This window comes from Plecotus auritus, assembly GCF_963455305.1.
Source record: "Plecotus auritus genome assembly, chromosome: X".
In the NCBI taxonomy this organism is placed as follows: Eukaryota; Metazoa; Chordata; class Mammalia; order Chiroptera; family Vespertilionidae; genus Plecotus; species Plecotus auritus.
The window spans coordinates 59,900,780-59,908,272 of NC_137784.1; the positions used below are offsets into that span (position 1 = coordinate 59,900,780).

The window sequence follows — 7,493 nt, forward strand, 5'->3', positions numbered from 1 at the left end:
GTGGAGAACTATTTGCTTAATGGGATAAAAAGTATTTGAAAAAAGCCAGCAAGTTAAGTCAATGAAGAAAACACAGTAGGCATTCTAAATTAGAATATGAATTTTAGTTATCCAAACTACTTAGATATAAAGTTTTCTATAGCAAAGTTATTCATCATTGATTAAAAATAGATAATGACATTTTATCAGGAAAGGAGTTTGCTGGGGAGGCTTAGTGTTTACAGCAGAAAAAAATGGGTGGGAGGTTGTTGAGGGAGTATAGAATAGTAGAAAAAGCATTGTTTAAGTATCTGACCACCCTATCTAATAAAGAGGGAATATGCAAATTGACCATCACATCCTCACAAAGATGGTGGCACCCATAGCCACAAGATGGCTGTGCCCATTCCCCTCAGCTCCGCCAGAGTCCCCCAGTCCTTTCAGCTCCATGGGGGGCAGGAGTTGGCAGGTGTGCGGTGCTGCCAGATGTACCCTCAGGCAGGTCTGGCCACTCCTTGCACCTACCGCCAGAGTCCCACAGTCCTTTCAGCCCAGCCTTGGTGGGGGGGGGGTCAGCAGGTGCACAGTGTGGCTGGACCCACCCTCAGCCCCCCAGCTGCCCAGGGCTGGCCCAAGGCACAGGCAAACCTCGGATGTCAACTGCCCAGCCACCCAGGGTGGGCCCGAGGCTCAGGTAACCAGGAACAGCTGCGGCTTGTGCTACCAGCAGTGGCAGCAGCAGAGGTGTGATGGGTGCGTTGCCTTCCCCTGATTGCCACTCGCCTCCTGCCCCTGAGGGCTCCCACACTGTGAGAGGGGGCAGGCCAGGCTGAGGGACCCCCTCCAGTGCATGAATTTTCATGCACTGGGCCTCTAGTTTAACAGATAAGAAGAGATTGGGGTCATATTCTGAAGGTAATATTAAGTATTTAACATTAATATTAACAAATATAAATCACACAGCAATGGAATGTTAGCCAAGTGTATAGACACCAGATTGTGATGTGAATGTATAAATAACTAGGTATTTATAACATGTATTTACAAAATAATCATGTATATTTAATTTGTTTATTTATTTATTTATTTCAAGAGAGCAGGGAAGGGAAAGAGAGCGAAACAAAGATGTGAGAGAGAAACATCAACCAGGGATTGAACCCACTACCTAGGCATTTGCCTTGACTAGGAATCGAACCCTCAATCTTTTGATAATGCTCCAACCAACTGAGCCACACTAGTCAGGGCAATAATGATGTATAATTTAAATTACACTAAGATATTTAACTAACTATTAAGTTATCTTAGAAAATATCCCATCTAATAAAAGAGTAATATGCAAATTGACCATACCTCCTCTATACCCACAAGCCAAGCCCACCAGCCAATCAGGAGTGAGTATGCAAATTAACCCAACCAAGATGGCTGTGGCCACGGAGAGAGCAGGAGGCTTGGGTTTCCCCAGAAATGGATGTAGCCAAGCTTTCTGCCTGCCTTGGCCTGCCTTGGCCTCCCCTTAAGGCTACAAAGTTTCAATTATAGAAGATAAATAAATCCCAGATCCCAGGGCCTCCACTTGGGTTGCCAGGGGGCGTGGCCAACCTGCAAACCACCACAGCCCCTCGCCCAGGCCACCCCACTACCCAAGGGAACCCCCACCCTGATCCAGAACACCCTTCAGGGCAAACCAGCTGGCCCCCACCTGTGCACCAGGCCTCTATCCTATCTAATAAAAGAGTAATATGCAAATTGACCATCACTCCAACACACAAGATGGCTGCCCCCATGTGGTCAAAGATGACTGCCCCCATGTGGACACAAGATGGCCACCACAAGATGGCCAGCAGGGGAGGGCAGTTGGGAGGGACCAGGCCTGCAAGGGAGGGCAGTTGGGGGCCATCAAGCCTGCAGGGGAGGGCAGTTAGGGGTGATCAGGCCAGCATTGGAGGGAAATTGGGGGCGACTGGGCCTGCAGGGAAGGGCAGTTGGGGGGGACCCAGGCCTGCAGGGGAGGGCAGTTAGGGGTGACCAGGCCTGCAGGGGAGGGTAGTTAGGGGCAATAAGGCTGGCAGGGGAGCAGTTAGGCATCAATCAGGCTGGCAGGGGAGCAGTTAGGCATCAATCAGTCTGGCAGGGGAGTGGTTAGGGGGTGATCAGGCTAGCAGGCAGAAGTGGTTAGGGGCAATCACAAAGACAGGTAGGCGAGCAGTTGGGAGCCAGCAGTCCTGGATTGTGAGAGGGATGTCTGACTGCCCATTTAGGCCCAATCCTACTGGGATCGGGCTTAAATGGGCAGTGGGACATCCCTCGAGGGGTCCCAGATTGGAGAGGGTGCAGGCTGGGCTGAGGGACACACACCCCTGTGCACGAATTTCATGCACCGGGCCTCTAGTAAAGTATAATTAATATATTTTTACTGATTTTGTGCCTGGCCATTACAGTAATTGAACTGGATATATGTGTAGATAGCTTTAATGGATACAATTATTTTATATCATTCAGTGTTAAATGGCCCATAAAGTCTTTTCCTATAAGTTGTTTTCATTTTTTAAAAATTAAACTGGAAATTCTATGTGAATATAAAATATTATATTACTCAATTTAAAATAATGGTTTAACTTTGTATAATAACACAGATAGCTTACTAGCATGAATGAAACCTTTTATTATTAAATACCTTAAATAAAAATATGAAAATCAAATTATTCTTTTGAATAAATATTCTCCTAAAATGGAAACTAAATTTATATAATAACTATCTATATATATAAAGAGCCAGGGTCCATAATGACCAAACGGACGACCAGTCCATCCCCTGGCCCTCAGGCTCCATTTATTAGGGGATAGCTAACAGGGCAACCAGAGTCCCTCAGGCTCCAATGAATCCGTGGCAGTAGCGACTGGTGAGTGGGCAGAAGGCAGACCCCTTGGTCCTTCCCCCAGTCTGCAGGCTCCCATTGATCAGGGGAAGGTTAACAGGGAACCAGAGTGAGTAGCATGGGGACTGGTGAGCACCTAGAAGGCAGGCCTCTTGGACCCTTCTCCTGGCCCTCAGACTCCAATCAATCAGTGGTGGAGGCGGTACAGAACTGGGGACTGGCTTCTTTAGTAATCCTGTTGGTTCAATCTCCAGAGGACAGGCCAGGCACCAACGAACCAGCGCCTCTGGCACTATCTTGACAGCTCTGCCAGCTTCCTAGAACTCGGCCTCGGGCACTGCGGTCGCTTCCCCTTCCTAGACACTCCACAAGGAAGAAAGGATACCGCCAGCAGTGCCAGGGGTGACCAGAGGTGACTGACTGCTCTCCCTGTGCTTCCTCCAGGTCACTGGTGCCGGCCCCAGCCTGCCCAGCTCCAGATGAAGTGTGATCACTGCACATGGAAGGAATATAGTAAAAAAACAAAAATCGATGACCAAGAGAATGCCGCAGTCAATGTTCGGAGTCAGGCTCAGGAGAATGGATAGAAGGGAGAATTCCATAAGTTGGCTGATGCCAGGATATTTCTGAGTGACTGCCTGGCTTGTGACAGTTGTGTGACCGCAGAAGAAGGAGTCCAAGTTTCTCAACAGAACACCAAGGACTTCTTCTGTGTTCTGAACCTTAATAAGAAATGTGATACCTCACAGCACAAGGTACTGGCAATGTCCGTGTGTCCTCAGTATCTGCCTTATTTTGCCGCTAAATTCAGCCTCAGTGTCACTGATGTATCCAGAAGGCTCTGCGGCTTTCTCAAAAGCCTTGGGGCGCACTGTCTTTGACATGAAGGTAGCTGCGGACTTCAGCATCTTGGAGAGTCAAAAGGAATTTCTGTGTCGGTACTGCCAGCACCCTGAGGAAGAGCCCCGGCTACCCATGCTGATCTCCGCCTGGCCCGGCTGGGACCGATATGCAGAGCGTGTGCTGGGTCACCCCATCACCCACAGCTTCAGCAGATCATGGGCTCTCTGGTGAAGGATTACTTCGCTAGACGGCAGAACCTGTCCCCAGACAAGATTTTCCACTTCATTATTGCCCCGTGTTATGACAAGAAACTGGAGACCCTTTGAGAAGATGTTCCCACAGCTTGACATAGTTCCCGGAGTATGAGTGCATGTTAACCTCAAGTGAAATTGTCCAGATAATGGAGCAAAGTGACCTTGCCTTGAATGACGCCACCGTGGACACTCTGGAGACATGAAGGAGAAGGAAGTGAGGCTCCATGAGGGTGCCAGCTCTGACAGGTACCTGGAACACATCTTGAGGCACATGGCCAAGGAGCTGTTCAACAATGACGCTGGAGTGTTCACCTACCACACCCTGAGGAACAAAGACTTCCAGGAGGTCACCCTTGAAAGGGATGGAGAGGTTCTGCTACACTTTGAGGCTGCTTATAGCTTTCAGAACATCCAGAAGTGGTCCTGAAACTGTAGAGGGACAAGTTCCCCTGCCACTTCATGGAGGTCCTGGTCTATGCTGGGCATGCCTAAGCTTCAGGGGCCAGGCCCAGGCAGAGGATGGGCATGCAGATAAGTCACTGCTACAGCAGATGGAAGGCATCTACGCTGCCATCCCGGTGTGGCCCCCGAAGACCAACGCCCATGTGCAGTAGCTGTACGAGGAGTGGCTGGGGCGGGGGACGACTCCCCTCCAGGCCCAGGTGGCCCTGCACACCGCCTAGCAGGGCCCAGGGCAGCCTGCCAAGACATCAAGTGATACAGGTCCAGCAGACGCCTGGCCTGCAGGCCGCCTGAGGAGGGGTGTCAAACATGTGAAGGAAAGGCTTAGCATCTCTCTCATCACTTTGGTTTTCAGAATCCCCTGCTCCCCATCTGTTGGCTCCCTCCCTCTGAGGGGTGCTGTCATCATCACATGGGTGCAACTGGAATATTGTATCTCGAGAGGATTTCCCCAATGTACGTATCCTTTTATCTGACGATGAAAAAATCCCAAAGAACAAGAATGGAGACAGACTACTGTTCTTTAGGCTTAAAAAAACCCCGGTAGTGTCCTGCGAAGAGCTGAGACTTGGTTCTGTCCACGCGCTTCAGAGAGATTGGATGAGGAAATGGCCTGGTTTGGCCCTGACTTTACCCACTTAAGTGACTCTTGAAGGTGTCTTTGCCACAATGTGAATAAACTGCCATCTTTTGGAATAGGGGCTCATACGAAAGTCTGCATTCCCTACTTTTCTTGAAACAGATCTATGTTCTGCAGTTGTGGCCACTGTCCTGAGATCAGGTCCTGTCGCTGGGAATCAGGGGGTACTGGAGTGTAGGTCCCCCACCCCCGTGCCTTTTTACATTCAGGGATTGAGTTGAACTCACTTTGGGGGAGGCCTGGCAAGGATGACAGGTGTCACAGATGTAAGGATGGAGAATGGAGAGGCGGGCACCCTGCTCGATCCCTCCCTGGGTGGGGTCGGGCAGATGAAGGCCGTCCAGCCCACCCCACAATTGGGTGAGATAGTGTCTTCTGTGTCCACCTCTCACCCCGTGGGCCCGGCCACTCCCCTTAGCTCTGGGCAGCCTTCTGTGTTCCACAACAGTGCACTCTGCCCTCACATAATGCTCGTCCTAAGTGAGAAGGAAGAGAGAAGTTTGCCCCACAGACAACTACACAGAAAGATAGGGCTCATGGCTGGAGAGCACAGTGGCAGTGGGGGAGCCTCTCTTGCCTCCATGGCAGCACTAAGGAGCAGCGAGCTGAGTGGTAAGGAGCAGTGAGCAGGCAGACATCCCTCTGAGGGGTCCTGGACTGCGAGAGGGTACAGGCCGGGCTGAGGGACCCTCCTCCAGTGCATGAATTTTGTGCACTGGGCTTCCAGTTTATACATAATGGGTGATTGAAGTTATCAGTTTATACATCATAAATATATAAAATGTTAATATTTGAAACATTTGGTTAATAAATAACAATCTTTATATTTAGGCGATGTTGACATGATATCAAATGAAGTATAGTACTTAATTTGGTTGACCTATTGTAGAAACGTTTTATAAATATGTGAATTAGTTGGTATTATAAAGTCAAACAAAAACTAGATGGACATAAATATTTTACTTTTCAATCAATCGCATTGGTATTGTGAAGATATATTTTAGAGTAACAACTTGAATCATTTTTATTTTTAAACAACTATTATCCGTTTTAATAAGTAAATCGTCCATTCATTCATTCATTCATTCAACAAAGCCTTGGTTGTTGTGAGAGAGGCCCACATTGTAATCTCAGTTTTGCCAGTTATTGAAGCCGTTACAGACAGAAAACTAAAACTTTCTGAACCTCACTTTCCCCTTAAGATAGAAGCAAAGAGAAGAAAAATCGCTCCTTCACAGGATTAAAATAAAAATTTGATGAATCTTGAATGCAGACTACTTGTTATCAGGCAGCCTAGGAGTACAATTACAGCTCTACCACCTAGCACCATGTAAATATGGCAGGTTTCCCCACCAGTCTGAAATTCAGTGTTTTCAATTATAATATGAAGAAAATAATGGCCCCATTATAACATTGCCACAAGATTAAATGAGATGACATACAATTTTTTAAATCCTCACCCATGGATATTTTTCCATTGATTGTTAGGGAAAGTGGAAGGGAGGGGTAAAGAGAGAGAGAGAGAGAGAGAGAGAGAGAGAGAGAGAGAGAGAAGAGAGAGAGAGAGAGAGAGAGAGAGAGAGAGAGAGAGAGAGAGAGATCCATGTGCGAGAGACACATCGATTGATTACCATCCACATGTGCCTGACTGGGTCCTATATCAAGCCTGCAACTGAGGTACATGCATTTGACTGGAATCCAACCCGCGACACTTCAGTCCATGTGCTGACACTCTATCCACTGAGTACAACAGGGTAGGGCAACATATTAATTTTTTTCACTCTTTATTTTTTAATAACCTATTAATATTTTAAAGTCTATACAACTTCAGGACATGTCATAATTATGAGTGTACATTATAAAGTACATAGGTAATATTTTAAAAAATATTTTAAACAGTTGGTTCAATTTTCTTAATTTTTTTTTTTCATACACAGCGATCTACTAAAAAGTGTAAGTTAGCAAAACGACTCTAACTCGGCTTTGACTTTATGAGGGAGTTGAAATTACTCTATTTCTTAGATATAATACTACAAAAGAGATTGGACCTGTGCTGTACAGGGGAAATTTTTTTTCAGAAATTAACATACCATTAAGCATTAGAATATAAACATAAACATGATAATATATTTAGCTACTATTGACTTAGATAAAATATTAGGTCTAGGATTTAGAATTTGAAGTTTTAAATCTAAAACTAAAATATGATTCAAATATTATACTTGATGGAAAGTTTTCCTTTTTATTTATTTTTTATTTTTTTATTGTTTAAAGTATTACAAATAGTAGTACATATGTCTCCATTTTTTTCCCCATTGACCTCCCCCCGGCCTCCCTAACCCCCAGTACATGCCTTTACCTGCCCCCCCCCCCCAGTGTCTTATATCCATTGGTTATGCTTATATGCATGAGTACAAGTCTTTTGGTTGATCTCTTACA

The 7,493-nt window shown here is 46.4% G+C and overlaps 1 pseudogene across 1 annotated transcript; it reads left to right on the top strand.

Annotated features, from left to right (window-relative positions):
* Positions 1-2,973: 2,973 nt before the first annotated feature.
* On the top strand, positions 2,974-4,024 carry LOC308240136 (nuclear prelamin A recognition factor-like; annotated as a pseudogene). The gene is made up of 2 exons: positions 2,974-3,057; positions 3,443-4,024. The product of its transcript is annotated as a nuclear prelamin A recognition factor-like (transcript).
* Positions 4,025-7,493: the final 3,469 nt, after the last annotated feature.